The sequence below is a fragment of the Suricata suricatta genome, chromosome 4, assembly GCF_006229205.1.
Source record: "Suricata suricatta isolate VVHF042 chromosome 4, meerkat_22Aug2017_6uvM2_HiC, whole genome shotgun sequence".
Taxonomy (NCBI): Eukaryota; Metazoa; Chordata; class Mammalia; order Carnivora; family Herpestidae; genus Suricata; species Suricata suricatta.
The window spans coordinates 129,636,713-129,657,088 of NC_043703.1; the positions used below are offsets into that span (position 1 = coordinate 129,636,713).

General features: G+C 45.9%; 1 long non-coding RNA gene across 7 annotated transcripts in view; it reads left to right on the forward strand.

Moving 5' to 3' along the window:
* Positions 1–20,088, forward strand: part of LOC115290094 — a 49,554-nt gene extending 29,466 nt beyond the window's left edge. For 5 of the 7 annotated variants that reach the window (XR_003907952.1, XR_003907956.1, XR_003907951.1 and 2 more), the window contains one exon: positions 19,751–20,088. This is a non-coding gene — a long non-coding RNA (uncharacterized LOC115290094). Of the gene's footprint in view, positions 1–4,939; positions 5,021–19,750 lie in introns of all 7 variants that reach the window. The other 2 variants (XR_003907955.1, XR_003907957.1) reach the window with 1 other exon arrangement.
* Positions 20,089–20,376: the final 288 nt, after the last annotated feature.

A 20,376-nucleotide genomic window follows, 5' to 3' on the forward strand; every position in this document is an offset into this window, starting at 1 on the left:
TTGCAGCCACCAGTACCATCACCACCATCATCTCCACCTCTGCCATCACCACAACCACCCCCACGCCAGCCACCAGTACCATGACCACCATCATCTCCACCTCTGCCATCACCATGACCACCCCCCTTGCAGCCACCAGTACCATCACCACCCCCACCACCTCCACTAGAATCAACCACCACCACCGTTTATCATTGCCGTCACCACCACACCACCACCTCCCCCACCCTGGCCATTAATGGTAACACCACCACCGCTAACAACACTGTCACCACCCTCACCCCACATGTGTGTAAGGCTTCATAGCAAAGGTTTCCAAATTACACCTGTGAGGCCCTCAAACTCTGATGAACCCCTGAGAGATGGGGTAGAAGTGGGGGTGCAGCTCACTGAGCGGGTGGGGCCCCGCCCTCCTCTTCTGCTCACCCCTCCATTACGAGCATCCTCATTATCTGCTCTTCCCCTGCGGGTTCTTCATAAAATGCCACTTGAGGAGTTCCAGACTATAAAAACTATTTTAAATCATGGCAACAGAAACATGGTAGATTTGTCTATCATTGTAGGGCAGTGTTGCCCTGGTTGGTGTGGGGAGAGGACAGGACTCCACGGTCCTCGCTGGCCTCATAGAAGCAGCTGGAAGGGAGTGAAAGGGAGAAGAAAACTGGAAGGCAGCAAGGTCAAACATTGTTTTTTGTCTCCGAGGTATATTCTGGATAGGATTAGATTAGTCTACGTCCAGAAAGAACAGCGGGGGAGGCTGTGACACGCAGACTCTGGGTGATGACAAGCATTCTCTCCCAGTCTACAGCCCACTGCCCAGTCTCTCCACTCCAATGCCAGGCCCAGGCCAGCTTCTCTGGGAGGCTTGCTGTCTCAGCACCCCCTTCTGACACATCTCACCCTTGGGGGTCAATGGCACGACTCTTCTCTCTTTTGGATGGAAAGTGGTGCGAGAGCCTTATTGGATAATTCCCTCCCTTGAAGTTTTACTCTCTGGGGGAAAATATGTACTCTTGTTAGACATGAAACATGTCATGTTTTGTTCAAACCCAGCACAGAAACTGGTCCAAGGCTTCCGGTGCTGATGATAAATCCTTCATTGTTAGTCAACAGTTATTCCTTGCGCTGCTGTGTCATACATGGAACAGTGCTGGCATTCCTCAAATTCCAGATGCTGGCTGATTTTTTCTTTCTTTTTCTTCTCTGAGGAGCAACTAGATGGATATAGGGGTGAGGATAGGAAAGTTGAGGCAAGAGAGGGATATATAATGGAGAGAACCAGGCTCCAAAGTCTGCTTCCGGGGTGGGGGTGTGGGCTCACATGCCTACAAGTGGGCGGCAGTGGCAGGGGGCACCTCTGGGGACTGTCAGGCAGGGGGGACCAGGTGCTGTGGGGCACATGGAGCTCAAGCCCCATCTCAGCAGAACAAAGTCACTCAACTCCAGCTAGGCTTTGCCATGGGAAAATGAGAGCCTATTGTTTCCAGATTTCCTGACCCCTGACTCCAAAGCTAGAGTCAGAATTTTTAAAAAGCAAAAGTGCCTTATTTTAAAATGTTGACCATTTACAAAATTTAAAAAAAAAAGGACTATGCAGGTCAAATGAGCACATTTGGGAATAGCATCTGGACTCCAGGTATATGGTTGGCTTTTTTTGTTCTATCCAGCGAAGGGTTTCTTGTCTCCAAGTGAAGGTACAGAACGCACGCCAGAGTACCTTTGTCTAAAGAGGATTTGGTTGGTGAAGATCTATTTTCCCCACCAGCAAACCTTTAAGAATCTGTTGAGGGGGAGTCCTGGTCTGAGACGGTGCTGGTAGGCTGGAGGTTCAAGGCCCTTTCCCCAGGGGCAGAAAGCAATTTGTGTTCAGAGTACTGGCTATGTAGGGGGACATTTTATTTTGTTTTGTTTTGTTTTATTTTATATTTTATTTTATTTTATTTGTTAGAGAGAGGGAGAGAGAGAGAGAATACCAAGCAAGAGTGGAAGAGAGAGAGAGCTAGAGAAGAGGGAGAGAGGGAGGGAGAGGAGGAAGGAGAGAGAATCCTAAGCAGAGTCTGTGCTCAGTCCCAGGAACCATGAGATCATGACCTGAGCCAAACCAAGAGTCTGACACTCAATCATCTGAGCCACCCAGGCACCCCAGGGGGGCCTTGTATTTTAACCATCACCCATGCTAATCAAACTATTTACTACCTGTAAAATGAGAAAAATAGGTTGGGTGTGGGCATTTCAGCATGTGTGTGTGTGTATGTTTGCGTGTGTGTTTAATACTCTTACTCAAAACTCAAAGCCCAGAGAATGAACAGATGAGCGAAGAAATTCTGCAATTGAAGCAAAGGAGGGAAGGAGAGAGGGAGGTGGGCAGCCTCAAACTTTTTCTCCAGGCCATGGACAGGCTTGTCAACCCCTGGCCTGTCTCTTCCAGAATCTTCACCCTATTTTTCCTTATGCTCTTTCAGAAGCCAAGCTTTTTGGGACACAAATTTGGGCAGATGCCTTTAAAGAACAACACTTAGCTAGGGCAGGTTCTCACTTAAAAAATAGAGTGGAAAATTCAGACCTCTAGGCAAATCATCTCCAAAGGTAAAGCATATTTTCCTGGTTCAATCCTACTTCCAGGAAGCCTAAGGAGATCGGCAGGAATGGAGGAGATGGTCTTGAAGGAGGCATGGGTCCGGGTACTGTTTGGCCATCATTCGTTAGTGAAGATCCTGCATCCAGTCCTTAGGACGTTGACAGAAAGTACGAGATGGATTATGTCCTGTCTGGCAAATTGGGCCCTGGGGAGTTGTGTATCATCTAGTCCCTCCCACTGTGCGTCTGGCTTTCACAAAAGCATCGCTCCAGGAGGATGCACCTGGGGAGGACCGACAGAAGGAGACAGGGTTTGGAGTGAGTTCAGTGTGCGCAGGCTCAGGGCTCGTTACCCATGAACATGTGTTTTTGTGGAGTTACAAATCACAGCTGTCCTCTTGCTCTCTGTTCTTCGTCCTCTGAGCTGTTGTAACCGTGAGGATGAGAGCAGCTCTGAGCAGCGCTGTAGCTGGATTCCTTCACTGAGTCTTTAGATGACTCTCGAGGAAATCATCTGAGGACCCCCAGGATGATAGAGCAGCAGAGGTGGGAGGAGGAGATTGGAGGCCCCAGCCCTGCCTGTTGCCCGGGCTGGGCTCAAAGCCATCGATGCCCCTACTATGCCAATTCCTGTTTAAACTACTGGTGAGTAGAGTAGTATTTACAGAGGGCTCTTGGTACCCTTGTCCTGAGCACCGACTCCGGAGTCCTGGCTTCCTAGGGGGTGAATGCAGACACGAAATGTGGCAGGGGTGGCCTTCTGGGTGGCTTCTGGCCCGCAGTTCCCTGAGGCCTCTCTGTCCTTGCTGCCGGTCCTGGGAGGGTCTGCAGTTGGCCCTCATCAGGGCTGAGCCCCGTAGAGGTTCCTAGTTTGTCCTGTCAGTTTCACCTTCTCTGGCAGATTCTGGGTTGACTCAGAAGCTGAGTGTCAGGGCTGTGAACACCAACAGTCACCTGATGACCTTTCTCTATGGAGTAGATGTTTGTGCCCCTCCCCGCCCTTACATGTGGTAAAGCCTAAACTCCCGATGCCATGGTAAGAGGAGGTGGGGCCCTTGGAAGGTGATGAGGTCGTGAGGGTGGAGCCCTTGTGAAAGGGGTTAGTGTCCTTTTCAGAAGAGGCACAGAGACATGATTTTGCTCCCTTTCTGGCGTGTGAGGATATAGTGAGGAGACAGCCATCTGCAAACCAGGGAGAGTCTTCTTACCAGAAACCAGATCTGCTGCTTCAGGCTCCCAGCCTCCCAACAGCGAGAAATTATTTTCTGTTGCTTGAACTGCCCAGTCTGTGGTATTTTGTTATAGGAGCCGGAATGGGCTAGGGCACCATGGGCTCTATTCTGCAGGAGAGAAATGCAAACCTAGGTTCACCTTTTGCTTTCCATGGTCTCTCTGGGATCTCATCACGCTTGGAGCTGCTGGAGGCAGCTACATGGAACATGACTTCTCCAGGTGCCAAAACCTAAGGGAAAGAGAAGCAGGTGCTGGGTGAGGGCCTGAGTCCTCTCCAGGGATCCTGGGAACCAGAGGCTTCCTGGGAAGTCAGGGAAAGCAGAAGCTCCAGACAGGGTAGGAAGGGGCTTCCTGGGGCTGGAGGAGCTCCAGAAAGGAAGCCAGAGGGCACTAGGGAGGGTGGTTCAAGCCTGGAGTTGGGGTCCAGGTGGGACAATACAGGCTCCTTCCAGCAGCTTGGGTCTGTGGCTCAAAGCCCATCCATTGCTCTCAGATGTTTTCTCTGGCCCAAAACATACTGTTTTGCACAAATGAAACAAAGCAAGTCCATCCCTGAGAAAAGAAGTTTGCCCTTCCCTCTCCCATTCCTTCAGCCACCTTCCCCAAATGAGCACCATCTCCTGCTCTGTGACTTTCTTCGGCAGGGTGCATGTCATGAATGGGAGAACCTTACAGGGGCCCTCACCATTGTCGAGCTGAGGTGGGTTTGGCGACCATCTCCTTCAATTCCTTTATTTCACAGAGGGGACTTTGAGGACTGGCAGGGCAGGGGCACTGAGCAAGGGCACACAGTGTGTTACTGGGGGGAGGAGCCAAAGGTTGGAGTCAGGCCCTCATCTGGGGTCATAGCTGTGCTATTTATGAGTTACTTCCTCTCAGGAAAACCACCAGACCTCCCTAAAACTTGCTTCTCTCAGCTGCAAAATGGGAGTCATCAGGGCATCTACCCTAGCATTTTGGGGAGTATTGATTGGGTAAAAGCATGTTCAATGCCTAGCACCCTGCTTGGAATAGTGACAGTTCTTACTCAGCTGTTCTTAGTGGTTTCAGTGCCTTACTCATTTAAACCATTGGTTACTCCTGCTTATGGGTTTATGACTCAAACAAATATTTATTGGGTTCATTCTAGGTATTCAGAAAATTTGGCCAACATGATGAATTGAAGGCCTTCGGCCTGCCCCTGGAAGCCTGCAGTCTTCACCTGGAAACGGTGGTCAAAGTGATGGTAGTGGTGTGGCTTGCGTGTAGAGGGGCACAGAACGAGCTGAACCTCAGGGATGAGGAGGTGCCAGGGAGGAAGGCTGGGAAGAAGTGATCCTTGTATCAGGAGAGTCAGGAGAGGGAATGGAGCAAGAAGGCAGATTTGAGATGCAGAAGGAGGAGGTCAGGAATTTGAGGAGTGGGTAACATAATGGGTTTGCTGCCCCCTGACATTGACTCTGTCAGCCTCATAAGGGAGAATATTAGCAGCTAGGTGCCAGGGGATGGAAGAAACTGACACAGACATGCAGGTGTCTTCTCACACCATCAGGCCAAGGTCTGTTGTGTCATCTCAAAGGAACAAGGCAGGGTGGTGCTTGTCCTTTGAGCTCACACCCTAGCTGGGTACCCAAGAGCCCTTGGAGGTGGCTCTGTGCACTTGGGCGTAAGAAGTCTGGCTCAGCCACTCACTTGCTGTGTGGTCTCAGGTAATCTCTTTGGCTCCTTTGAACCTCAGTTTCCTTACTGGTAAAGTGGGTCACCAGTAGCACTGGTTTTCTAGGATGTTGAAAGGACCAAATGGGAAAATACATGGAAATGATTGCAGCTCACGCAGGATAAGTGTTTTGTCCATGCTCGCTATCACTGTTGAGATTTCAGTGTTCTCATATTTAAAAAGGAAGATTACAATAGCCCTTTGGCTCTGGAAAGAAAATGAGAAGGGCTACGTGTGTGATAGTCATTTGGAAACGTAAACTTGCAGTGCAGTATTTTTGTTGGAGGAATCTTTGGTTCAATTTGTTGGGGAGATGGAGGGAACCTTAGGGACATGGGGAATTTTATGTGTTGAGTTAGGAAAATGAGATAGAGAATCTCATGCTGGGTTTCAAAAGAAAAAAACAAGGTCTTAAGTAAAGCTGTGAATTTTCCCAACAGATTTGTGGGAAGAACACAAATCTTCCATCACTGGCCTCTAGTTTTATGAAAGAAAGGGAAACTGGATGTAAGGGGCCCACAGACCACATCATCGATGTGTGGGTAACATCAGTGAGAGCAGAAGGGAAGCATCCAGGGTGAACTAAACTTTCACAATGGGAGCACGCTTCCTGTATGTCTAATTCATTACCAACGTGTGCTGGTCTTGAAGGTAATCCAAAACATTTGTGAACAATGATGCTGGCAGTGATGGTCAGTGCACATACTGCTGAATAGAGGCTCACATGTGTTCTGCCCATCACATTATTTTTTTATTTATATAGAAATTGTTTTTACATTTATTTATTTTTGAGAGACAGTGAGACAGCATGAGCAGGAGAGGGGCATAGAGAGAGGAAGACTCTGAAGCAGGCTCCAGGCTCTGAGGTGTCAGCACATGAACCGTGAGATCATGACCTGATCTGAAGTTGGATGCTTAATGGACTGAGCCACCTCTGTCCGTCACATTATTGATGATGAATCTTTCAAGACTGTGTTAGGTTATCTGCCCCTCAATACTAACCTTACCCAGTTGACACCCTTCTTTTAACCATCTGTCACTGTATTTAACACAACCAGGAAGTATCTGAGCTGGAGAAGGTGTGTGGTGGTTCCTACTGCATTGAAAGACAGGTGTATGATCAGAGAAACTGTTGAAGTGGAGGCTAAGGCACAGGATTGGGATACTTCATCGAGGGGCTGGGAAGGGTGGAGCTCAGGTCCATTCTAACACAAGTTCTCTGACACCCACTGAGTGTCCTACAATTCAATCTGACATCATCTAGAGTTAGTGAAGACCTTACAGGTTTGGGGGCTCAGTTCCATGGGACTGCCCACCATTTCAGACAGAAGCCACAAGTCCCAGCTCGCTACACCACTCACAGTTCTGTCCAACTTGGTTACAATTTGGGGTTCCCACAGTCCCTCCCTCAGGTTTTATAACCTGTGAGAAAGACTCACACAACATTGCTCAGCAAAGTGCTACACTTACAATCACCATTTTAGTATAAAGGATACCACTGATCAGGCCGATGAAGAGACACACAGGGCAACAGAGTCTGGGGGCTGGGGAGGTGCAGAAGTTTCTATGCTAGTGGAATCAGGATACATTACCCTCCTAGTACATTGGTAGGTTCACCATCCAGGAAACGCCCTGAGCCTCATTGCTTCAGGTTTGGTCTGGAATGTCACTCCATAGTCAGCCTGATTAAATCATTAGCATGGGGACTGAACTCAATCTCCAGACCCTCCCTGGAGATGGGGGGTGGGGCTAAGAGTCCTCACCCTACTTGCATGCTGGACAAGGCTCTGCCTGTTCAGAACCCAGCAGTCTTCGTTGGTAAGGTGAAGATGGTAATAGGACCTTCCTTTGCGGGTTGTTATCTGAATCTGAAGGTTAAAGCTGGTGAGGGCTTTATATATTGCCTGGAACTGCAGGAGCTCAAGAAATGGCAGGATTCAGGGTGGTGGTGGTGAGGGCAAAGTGTATGGATGGCACCAATGCCACCTTGTCAATGCATCTCTACCCCAAGCGAATGGTCTAAAAAGGTAAATTTGGGACAAAGAACTTGGTCAATATTTGGAATTTGTTGTCTTGGGAGAAGATAAAAAATTGGAATAGTTTGGAGATTGCTAAGAATGATGATCGCCAGCACTAAGACAGACCTCCCTGGCAATCAGGGAGACAAGGACCCTTTAGGGGCCACCTCTGTAACCTTTTATTCCTGAGAGACCAGGTCCTGTAAACACCTCACATCCAGGACTATGAGAGACATACCCTGGTCTCTATAGCTCATCAGCTTGACCTTGATGGCCTTTCTTAAGTTATTATAATTGTCTTTATCACACTCACTGTTTCCCAGTAAGAGAAATGAGCTCTGAAAATACTTGGTCACATTGTCATTCTTAGGAAGTTGAATTGTAGTTGTGATCAGAAGTATCTCTTGGACATGATGTGCGTGTTAGGTCACACCAGGTTTTCTCTTACTTCATCCTCACTCGGCAATGTCACTGTTGAGATTTTTGGCAAAGGAGCCTTTACACAGCTTGGCCAACAGATAGGGCAAGGCTGTAAGGAGGTGTGGCCCCCTGCTGCCGCCACAGCTAGGCATGCCCGTGCACCCTTGGAAAACAAATCTCCAACTTCTTTGGTTCCTCAATGGAAATGGAGAGGATCCAACCAGATGGCATTTATTCCGTTGTTTTCCAGTTCTCACCTCCATGAGGTAGATGATCTTCCCCCTTCCTGACCAGTGATGTTGCTTACTGAGCATCTACTACGTGTCACATCTGTGTTGGCACTTTTCACACTCAGTCTCGTTTCTCCTGGGCAACAACTCAAGGAAGCAACACCTTTATTATCCTTGTTTGCCAGATGAAGAAAGTGAGGCTCAGAGGCTGAGCAACTTTCCTAGAGTCTCGCAGCTGGTCATGAGGGAGGTGGGTTGGAATCCAGGTGTGCCTGAGTCCACTGAACAAGAGAGAACAAGCTAAGGAAGAGTGAAAGGGGAATTGGCTTCGTAAGAGCTGAAGGCTGATGTAGGGATGCCCCAACTGGAGGGCAGGGTTGATATAAGACATATGGAAAGACATAGAAAAACAAGGCACGCGAGAGAGCCCCCCAATCTTTAGGATAAGAGGCACACCTCCTCCTCAGCCTGACTCAGGGCCATGGGTGTCCTGGTCATTGTCTGCCCAGGAATAAGGGATGGTCCCATAGTAACTGGGAGCCATGATGACGGCCCTTCAAGAAGAAACTATTTAGACCTTTGCCCTGTGGCTGACGATAAAATAAAGAAACACTCAAAGAAGGTGACACAGGAGTAAGAACCACAGTGAGGTTATCCTGAGAAAAACAGAGCAGGTTTGTCTGTTGGCCGTGGGAGGACTGAGCACTGCTCAGATTGCTAACCTGTTCTCTGCACAGCTTGTCTGCCAGCATTATCTTGAAGGCAGCAGGGGGAGAAGGAGCAGGGAATTGAAACCATTTGGTCTCAGGGCTGAGATTGTGTTTTGCGGATTTGGCAAAGATGTCTTCAGGCATTACTTTTATTAACCCTTACTTAGAAAGCAAAGGGCAAATCGCTTGTGTGCATTGTCCACCTCTGTGGAGACCCAGGTGGCCTGCAAGGAGCAGGCACTTGCCGCCCCTCAAGCTCTGCCCGGAGCCCCACCCAGCTCCTTTGTCTGGGAGACACACGTGCATTTCCTTGCCTTTTTAGCAGATGCCAAAATTGTGTCACCTTGACTAGAAGGTAGACTAAATATGCAGATGGTTGTAAACGTAAAACGTGGTCTTCCCCAGTTTTGCCTCTTGAGTGGCTTACTACCCTGTCTCATGTTTTCCCAGCACGGCACCCCGACCCTGTCCCCTGATATTACCCACCTGTTTGCCAACAATAAACATGAACCCAGCCAGAAATGGACGCACTTGCAGACTCTCTGTGAAGGTTCAGGTCAGAGCTGGTTGACACCAGGCAGAAATCTTAGTGCTTCCTGGAGGCGGCAGACCCTAATATCTAGGCACTGGTGAGAGCCTTACCTGTTGCTGGTGTAATGCTAACCCCAGAAGCACATGCTGTGGTGGTTGGTAGTAGCTTAAAAAAACCAATAAAATACGGGCGCGTGGATGGCTCAGTCAGTTAAGTGTCCAACTCTTGATTTTGGCTCAGGTCATGATCTCACGGTTCGCGCCCCACATTGGGCTCTGTGCTGACAGCTTCAGATTCTGTGTCTCCCCCTCTCTCTGCCCCTCCCCTGCTCGCATTCTCTCTCTCTCCCAAAAATAAACATTAAAAAACATTTTTAAAAATTAATAAAATAATAAGATCCCAGAGCAAGATTCTTGGAGGAAGTGATTCATCCATAGCATTGTAGATAAGCATTAATAGAAAAGAGGGGAAAAACTCAGGTGTCTTTTTTTTTTTAAAGAAATTTCATCTTTAATTAAATTTGTGAAACTTCACCAACTGAAGATGGTAGGCAGGTGAGGGGCTTGAAAAACTCTTATGAATCATACGAGTTGCGTCCGGAGATTTTCTTTTCTCTCTTTTGGTAGAAAGTTCTAACGATCTTAGATGTTTTGTGGCATATGTTGATCAGATTCAGGAGGAAAAACTCAAAACTGTTCTTTTAGGTTGACTGACTTCTCTTTCCTTTCTAAAAAAAAAAAATGGAACTTTTGCTCACCAAAAGTTGTGGCAAAGTAGAATCAAAAGAGTGACAGCAGTTCAGAGAGACATCCAATGACAAATGGAAGGTCCATGGTTGACAGCCAATATCTGCTTAGAAAGAGACAGCAGATGCCATGAAGTAGCACCTCTGGACACTGGGCTTTCCTTAAAAAAGGCAGAGATATCTGAGGCTGTTTCTAAAGGTCAGCAGAAAATATCCATTTGTGTTCTGGGCCTTATTTTCTTAACGTGAAGCTTAAGAATTAGCTGAACCTTTATTGGTGAAGAAATCACTGAAACATCATTTTTGAACAAAAATAAATACTGGAACTGTGGTTTCCTTATTTGGAGACTGTGGACGTACAGGTGGCAGTGGGGAGGGGGTGAGCTGGTGCAGGACTGTTAATGGAAGCATCCTGGGCGGGTTCTGGTTCTAGCCCCCCAGCATGTAAGAATGGGGTCTGTGCAAGTCACTGTGCTAGGCTCATTAGGCTAATTTATTTAAATCACTCAACAGCTCAGTCAATAGATCTAACTAGCCAGGTTTACAGGTGAGAAAGGTGGGGTTCGGAAAGGCTGAGCAACCCCTTGGAGGTCACTCAGCTGTGAGCCTCACTAGGCTCAGGTGGTCTCTCTGCTCCCTGAGCTCCTGGTCAGCAGGCACCGAGCCCTCCACCCAGCACTTCCCCGCTGTTCAGGCAGGGCCATCAATGCCACCGCCTGAGGGCAGCCAGCCTGAGCAGATACTTCGCTCTTAGGGTTTTGTTTCCACAGTTGCCCTAAGAACTTGATGCATGTCTGGGTCTCCAGCACCAGAGCAGGGGATGTGGGTAGGAACTTGCAAAGATGAGAATGTGATATGCCTTCCTTTTCATGGTTCAGGACTCAGGGAGGCTAGAGTGTTCCCAGTGTGGAAGGCAGGCAGCAGGCTCTCACTAGATTCTGAGCATGGAAACTCCAGTAAGTTTGCATCAGGATGAAGTAGCAGAACAACTGCTTTAGGTCTTGCATTGTTTCAGCCAACATTTTTCACTTACACAGAACTCTGTATTGTGGTGGCTGAGACACGAAATCTTATAGACACAGTCTAGAGAGGACTACGATGTGTACCGGCAGTGGAGACCCATCTTCCCTTTCCTGGGAGGGTGATCCCTGAGGCAACAGTGTTCTCCACTTCAGGCACAGCCTCACCAGCACCACAACCATATTATCCCTGTTTATTTCCTTGTTGTCCTGGCGCAAGAGAGGACTTCCAGATTTAGCATAAAAAGCAGCCATTCTCTTTGTGGCCATGCTTTTTGATGGAGATGGTTCTATCAGTTGCAAATTAAGGGTGACTGGGCGACTTGGGAGAGGCATTAATAGTCCACTGGAAAATAATGGGATTACTAAACGCAATGCAACTGATCTATAACACCTTCTGAATTGTGCATTTGGTTCTTTACCACTATTGAAAGCTGGTATCTTAGAAATCCCCATAAATGATAAAGACAAGGTCCCTTTTGGAAAAGAAACAGCTATCTCCGAATGCAGAGCATCCCAGTTTGGGGCAGGTCAGGGTCTAGTGAAATCCCTGGGCCGGTTTACATCTGTGTTCCCACATTCCAGCCCTTAGAAGAAGCAAGGAACATTCATGGGAGCCCCCATCCAACAGACTGCTTCTGGAATGCTCCAGAGGAGGAGGAGGGAGGAGGGCTTCCCAATAGTACCAGCCAGGGGGACAGTTCTACTATGACATGGATGGACCGCTTCTGGAGGCAGATGCAAACTGCTTCGAGTGGTGGCGGCATCACTGACCAGGGAGCCACCGTCCCACGGGCACTACTGGAATGGTGGCTAGAAACACCAGCACCTGCTGACAGCGGTCTGCCTGGAGAAGTTCTCCCTGGAAGCCCTTTTTTTTTTTCCTAAGGCTGGTGGTAATTCCGTTTTATAGAACAAAGAGCAGGACTTGAGGCTGGGATTGAATACAACTTTGCAAACCCAACGTGAACCTCTTGGAAAGAACATCGTTTGTAGTTGGTGAGGTTTTGTGTTTGTGGTCACTTCCATAAAACGCTTGTCATTCATCATTTTATTAGCCATGTGATATCTCTAGGAGGAATCAGACAGCGCTGCAGGGTCTTTCTCTGAAGCACACACTTTCTCCTCTCTGTGTGGCTTACATGCACCAGATATGAAGTCCTGAGGAACAGTCCTCCAGAAATGAACCCAGAGGTAGCTTGGACTTGTGTTATCAGGAGGTGGTATAGTGTAGATGTGAAGCATATGTATCGAGTCCCAGCCCCGCTAGTAATTAGCGGTGGAAATTGGCAAGGTGCCTACATTTCTGTGCCCCAACATTCTCGTCTCTAAATTGGGAATAATGATGGTAAACATGCTTCACAGGCTTACTGGGGGAGATCGAACAAGTTAATCACACATTTAAACTGTGGCGAGCACTGCCTGACCCTTGGTGCACCTTCTGCCGTGCTCCTTAGCAGTGACCGTCGAAGAGGTTGTGACCACACCCGACAGCGATTAACTCGGGTGTTGGAGTTGCGGTGTTGCTCACTTGCCTTCTGAAAGCTCCTCATACCCCCGCCCCCCGCCTCCCCTCGGTCATCTTCAGAGACACTTTTTAGTCAATTCCGTGTACATTCCTTCCTTTTGTGCTATCAGAAGGAAAGGAGTTGGATATAGTTCAAAACTGTGGGGAGGAGGCAAATGAGATAAAGTTTTCCATGTGGACAGAGTCGGGCCCTCTACAAGGTCTGTGTCTGATCCTCAGAGAAGCAGCTGCTCCAACTCAGCGGGACCAGCCCGTGAGCCCTGCTGGCAAAGCTGATGAGAGACGAGTCCCGGTCTTGCCTTCCGACTGCGCTCGCGGGCTCTGCTCAGCCTCACTCTCACCTGCACCGCCTTCTACTCACACTCCTCCTGCCGGGGTCTGGATGGCCTCTCCAGTGCCTTCTTGGCGACCCTTAGAGTTTAAGTAGAACATGGATAGGGAACAGTGTGTGCAACATGCTAAATTATTGCAGAGTCAACACGCCAACTAGATAAAGACGTTGAGCCTTACCAGCACCTGATATGCTCGCGTGTCTCCTCCCAAGCATCGCCTCCTCCAGAGGTTACCCCCAGTCCCAGCTTGCCTCACAATAGATTTATTTTACATGTTTTATTTTGCTCTGGATAACTGAAGCCATACAGCACGTAGTCTCTTGAGCTTGGCTTCTTTTGCTTAATACTCCTCTGTGTTGTTGAAGTGGCAATTCTTTCTTTTCCGTTGTTATATAGAACTCCATTGTGTAATTTTTTTCTTTTTTTTTAGAGAGAGTGAGAGTATGTGTGGGGGAGAAGGGCACAGAGAGAGAGAGAGAGAGAAAGAGAGAGAGAGAGAGAGAGAGAGAGAGAGAGAGAGAGAGAGAGAGAAAACCTCAAGCAAGTGAGGCCTGATGCAGGGCTAGATCCCATGACCCTAGAATCATGACCTGAGCAGAGATCGAGAGTCTGACGTTCAACCACTGGAGCTACCCAGCTGCCCGGTCCATTGTATACGCTTTTTCATGCAGTCTACTTACTCGTTGTCCATTCTCCCGTAATGGACATTTGAGTTCTCTTCAGTTTGGGACTATTTTGTATAATGGTGCCATGAGCGTATCTTTTGGCAAATATCTGTAGTCATCTCTGTTGGGTGTGCATCTAAGACTGGAACTGAAGGGTCACAAGGTATGCTTACCTTCAGCTTTAGCGAATATTGTCTAATGGTTTGCAGAATATCCTCACCAACGCTTAGATTACTTTTTGGACTATGTGTAGCAGTATCTGATTGTGGCTTCAATTTGCATTTCTCTGATGATTAAGCCTTTGATCATGTGTCTTTTTAGATGTTTGTCGGCCTTTTGGATATCTCCTTTTGTGAAGTGCCTGTTTATATTATTCGCTCAGTTTTGTTTGAAATGTTTGTTTATTTATTTATTTATTTAGAAGAGGATAGCAGGAGAGGAGCAGAGAGAGAGGGACAGAGAGAGGAGGAGAGAGAGAATCCTAGGCAGGCTCCATGCTCAGCACGGAGCCTGATGCGGGGCTCAGTCTCATGCCTGTAAGACCATGACCTGAGCTGAAATCAAAAGTTGAACGCTTAACCGACTCAGCCACCCAGACATCCCTATTTTCTCAGCTTTTACATTGGTTTGCTAGTCTGTGTCTGCTCATAAGATTTTCTATATATGTCCTGGATATGAGCCCTTTGCTGGATATGATTGGTGGAGCTACATTCCCCTACTACTCTACTTTTCACTTTTTTGTGTGATCTTATAGAAACTTTATTGTTTTATCTTTCTCATTTGGGTTTTCGCTACTCCTAGAATTGCTAGTTTATTTCTGGAATTTCTAGCCCATTGATCACTATGTCCATATGTCTATTCCTATGTCAGTACCACACTGTCTTCATTACTGTACCTTTTTTTGGGTAGGGTTATGTAGGTTTTGAAATCTGAGTGGCGCTCTCCAGACTTGTCCTTCTTTTTCAAGATTGTTTTGGCTACTTAGGGTATTTATTAATTCCCTATGAATTTGTTGATCAATTTGTTTATTTCTGGAAAAAGGCAGTTGGAATTTTGATAGGAATCAATTGAATCCGTGAATGAACTTGGGGAGCACGGCCACGTTAACAACATTAGGCCTTTTATCCATGAACACAGGAGATCCTTCCATTATTTAGATCTTTAATTTTGTCCCAGAAAGTATTGTTTTCCAAATTCAAGTTTTATGCTTCTTTTGGTTATTTTTTTCGTTTCTAGTTTTCCTTCCAAGACTTTTGTAAATGGGATTGTTTTCTTAATTTCATTTTTGAATTGTTCATCACTAGTATATACAAATATAACTGCTTTCTGAATATTGATTGTATATCTGTAAACTTGCTGAACTTGTTTATTAGCTTTAATAGATTTTGTTGTTGTTGATTCTTTAGGATTTATATAAAATCATGTCACCTCCAGATAGATACAGTTTATCTTCTTTTCCAGTAGGATACCTTTTATTTCTTTTCTTCATAAGATTTAGTTGATTTTCTTGACTGAAGGCTTTCTGGATTATTGTAAGCCTTTGGTTAATTCCCAGAGTTCTGAAAAAGTTGATTTTTGAGAAATTTTGCCATTTTATTTTATTGCTTTTATGGAGGAACAAACTTTTGGAGGTTCTTACTCCTTTCTTTTCACTGATGTCACCTCAGGCTCCTAACTGGAACATTTGTTGTATTTCCATTTTAGATAGCTATGGCTGTCTTTAAATTTGTTATCTATTTGTGTACCTGTTTTATGCTTCTTTTTCTCTCCTTTCTTGCCTTTTTTTGTATGAATCAAATATCTTTATTACCCAATTTCCATTAGTTTGTTAGTTTTATATTCTTGGCTTTTTACACTTAAATATAAATGAATATTTTTATTAGTTCTCAGACAATGGTATTACCTTAAGACACGAATTTTATTTATACCTCTCATGCCTTTTGTGCTACTACAGTATTATGAATTTTAATTCTACGTGTATTTTGGTTTCCTAAGTCATCATTATTTGGTGCAATTAATATTTGTTTACATTTACCCACATGTCTGGCTTTTTTGTGTAGCTCTTCTTTGTTTCTGTGGTTCTCTTTTACTTTTTGTGGGGGGAACGTTTTCCTTCTGCTAAATAATGTCTTTTAGTATTTCATTCAGTGTCAATTTTGTTTTGGTGAATGCTCTCAGGTTTCTGTTGTGGGGACTTGGGGTCTGAAAGCATATTTATTGTGCCTTCAACTTGAAAAATATTTCACTGGGTATAGAATTCTAGGCTGTAAGCTATTTGCTTTCTAGACTTCAAAAATCATTCCACTGTTTTTGAATTCCATTGTTTCTATTAGAAAAGTAATGTCAGTCTCCTTGGTGCTCCTTTGAAGTTCACACGTCTTCCCTGCTCTGGCTGCTTTCAGAACTTTTTTGTCTTTGGTTTTCCATACTTTCCATAAATTTCCATAAAATTCCATAATTTTAATTTCCATAATCTACTGAAGATGCTTTCAATGCTCCACTTGTTTTTTGCTGGGTCTTTCCACCAATAGGTGATCAGACTGAGATTAAAGTAGAGACATACCAAATGACAAAAGCATTGCAACACTTCTCATGACTAATAAGTTCAAAATAGCATCAATGAAGGTTATTTCCGTGTGAACATTACATCCTGTAGTTCTAGAGAAGATGATGAGCCAAGTCCAGTTCTTGGCACAAAATGAGTGCTTGGTAAGTGTTTCTACAAATGTTTCAGTAAATGTTTCAATGAATGGATGAATGAGTGATTGGAGAGAAGGATCAGACCAAATTGGTGATCAGACCAAATTGCAAGATAGGTAGACTTCAGCTTTTCATCTGACAGTCATCTAGTTTTCTTGTACAGGTCCCTGAAAGGCTCTTGGGCCATTTTCTCCAGGCCATTTGCTTCCCTTCCCTTGTACAGGAGGCCATGGGTGTGAAGCATCTTTAGGCTCTCTTGTAGCTCGGTGGGTGTGCCAGAAGTCTGGAAAGAAAGTGTCTCTTGCTCAGAACTCTGCAATCAGCCATCTTGGTGGCTTCTCAGCTTGTCTCAGGGCTTCCAGAGAGAAACTTGCCTAATCTGTGTGATTTTCTCCATGGTCTCCTCACCTCTAGGGGTAAGCAGGCAATGCTGGTTACCCTGCTCTGCACTGGAACAGACATTTCCTGTGCCCCCACAGCCCTGAGTCAGCACCTTTGCTGTGTCACACAGCTGCATAGCCATCCTCGGATGCTGCCTTCTTCACCTCTGCATGGCTCCCAAGTGCCTGGTGTGGGGTCTGACACATGGCGGGCACTCGGTGTGTCATGAAGGAAGGAATGATGTTACTACATAGCTTCTGTGAAGGGAGGAGCTTCATGGCCCAGTGTTTTCATCAAATGGAAACTTCTTTCTCTTCTCAAGAAGTAGTTTATATGTAGTGGTGGGAAAGAGATTGCTTTTGCTTATTTTTATTTTTTTCCTTTGATGCAAAAAGGTGGTTTTATTAAAGCATGGGAAGTGATTGTTTTAAATTTTTTTTAATGTTTATTCATTTTTGAGAGATAGAGCATGAGCGGGGGAGGGGCAGAGAGAGAGGGAGACACAGAATTCCAATTAGGCTCCAGGTTCTAAGCTCTGAGCTGTCAGCACAGAGCCCGATGTGGAGCTTGAACCCATGAACCGTGAGATCATGACCTGAGCTGAAGTTGGGATGCCCAACTACTGAGCCACCCAGGCGCCTTGGGGAAGTGATTGCTTTTAAAAGGATAGAAACCAGAACTGCTTGATAGCTCTTTCTTGCATGTAAAGTACTGACTTACAGAGAAAGAGAGAAAGGTGCTTGGCTCAGCTGCCTTCCTCTGGTTACACTCCTCCTCATCCCTTCCACGCCCTGCATTCCTGCTCTGGATACCAGGTCTCTCATACTCAGAAGACACATGGGTTCCTGGGCTTGTTTGCAAGAGGGCTGTGTGCAGGTGTGACTCAGGGCCACCTTGGGCTCTTGTCAGCTCACCCAGCAGAGTTCACCCAGCCCCTTATTTGCAGCCCTCAGTAGCACCCGTTCCTCTTTTGACTTCTTGCATTTTCCTTGTTCTGGTCCCCTGACAACCTGAGAGACCCATCTGTCCCATCTGTTCAGCCTACCTGAGGTAAACTGGTGGCTGTCTGTCACCTACTTTTCAAGTAGGAAATCCTCTGAATGGCCGCCTTTCCCTACATCCACCTTCTTCGAACTTGCCTTATTTGAGAAAAAGACAGTGCGGTTTTCAACTTCATGGCTCCTGCTGCCTCCATCCATATGAGTGACCCTTGGTAATTAGTGACAAGGATCCCTCAACTGTAACAATGATAACAGCACATACATGTGAATGCTTCTGGCCCCTGACTTCAAATCTGGACCTCATGGTCCACTAACTGAGGCACATTAGGACAGAAACCTGTCTTGGCTTCTGTTTGTCCATCTGCACATTGGGAGCTTATGCCATTGCTGTGAATAATAAGTGCAATGATATGTGTGATGGGCATAGCAGAGAGTCAAACTCAATACATGGTAATGGCTGTTATTTCCACAGCCTCTGAGACATGGTATGTATTTAATATCTACTTCCTCCTTTCTCCCTGGCCTAGAAGTGTTTAATAACAAGTCATATTGTTATTTCTCTCTTTACTTCAGGAATCCCAGGAAGAGTGTAAGTGCAAAATTCCTTTCTTCAGATGCTCTCGTGGTTCCCAGCTGAGGTTACGAGCAGGGGCCTCATAGAAAAACAATTACACTCTTTTGGGAACTCTTTCCTAATTTGTTATTTGCCGAACTAAAAGGTTCCTCATTCCTGAGATTGCCTACCTTACACATAAATTTGGATGTAATTCTTTTAAATAAAAAGAGATGTTTCCTTTGGAGACCAACAGCCGTGATATTATGGGGCCAAAGTCTGAGTCTTCGTAGAAAATGAAGGTCCCTCCCTGGGCCTGTGTCATGACTGCTCTTTGCAAAAGGAGGAAATAACACCAAATATGAAAAGCGAAAAGTCATTGAGGGATTAACATAGGGTGAAACCCCTTTTGTAATTCAGTAGGTCACACTCTGAAAAACCATGGTTTATTATAATGATGGTTATTCCACTTTAGAATTCTGAGAATTAGTGACAAAGAAATGTCAGAGATTGTGCCTCTTTGTGTCAAATCATGATTTTTGTGATGGTTGTAATCTTGATCTTCCTCAGATAGTCAAAGAAACCACACCACCCATTAAAGACTCTTTTATTTTCTCCTTCCAATTAAGCAAAGACTTTAGATTTTATATTATTACATGATTTGCTTGATTTCTTAAAAAAATTTTTTTAAGATGATTCGTTGAAGCCAGTGGCTTAGAATCTCCCACGGAAGGGAGTGGCAGGGGGTGTGGACTTTGGGTTAACCCTTTCTTAAGTGGCACAGCCTTTCCTGTGGTGCTGGTCCCTACTGGAGCTGCTAGTTTGTGTCAAGTGTCACCAGAACCTAAAACCAAAAAGTTCTAAGCAATTGCATAACCAAACCAATGGGAAGACAGTCCTGTACACAGGGTACGTGGGGCCAGTCAGCACAACCATGGAGTAGCAAAAGATGGCCAGGGTGTCACTACTCTGTGTGTGCATGAGTGTGTGTGTGTGTGTGTGTGTGTGTGCATGCATTAAAAAGCCAACAGTTATTTTGTGGCTCTGTGTGAGGCCCCAGGCTCTGGGGAAGCACAATTGCAATGTAGTTTATGGACAAGCTCTAAAGTCTGATCAGTTTGGAATCCAGTACCAATTCCCCACTTAGGGGCTGTGTGATCTTGGGAAAGGGACAGGGCTTTCCTTCTCCTGTTCTATGAAATGGAGATGATGACACTGATTGTTACCCACTTCCCCACCCCTCCACCCTCAGGGCTGTAGTGAAGATTAAACATGATCATGCATATAAAACAGTCAGCACAGGCCTGTACAATGCACGCGTCATTACCATCTGTATCCGTTTCTATTGCTCGTATAACAAACCACTACAGACTCTGTGACCTAAAACAATACACATTTGTTTTCTTACAGTTGGAGGTCAGAAGTGCGACATGAGTCTGACCAAGTGAAAATCAAGATGTTGGCAGAGCTGTGTTCCTCTCTGGAGGCTCTAGGTAGAATCTGCTTCTCTGCTCATTTTGAATTGTTGACAGAACCCAAGTCCTTGTGGTTGTAGGACTGAACCCCCTGTTTTCTTGCTGGCTATCAATTGAGGGCCATTCCTAGCTTCTAAAGGCTGCTGATCCCTTGACTTGTGACACCTTCCTCTATCTCAAAGCCAGCAATGACCAACTGAGTCCTCACACCACATCTCCAGCAACTCTTTGCATCCCTCTTTTGTTTTTATTAAAAATTTTTTTAAACATTTATTTTTTCTTTTATTTTAGAGAGAGAGAGAGAGAGAGAGAGAGAGAGAGAGGGAGAGAGAGAGAGAGAGGGAGAATATCTTAGGCAGGCTCCACACTTAATGTGAAGTCCAATGTAAGACTCGATCCCACGACCTTGGGATCACGACCTGAGCTGAAATCAAGAGTCAGATGCTTAACTGAATGAGTCCCCCAGGAACCCCCCCGTTTTGTTTTTAATAGCTATTGTGACTATATTGGGTCCTTCCAGATAATCGGGATAATCTTCCTGTCATGTGATTAGCAACCTTA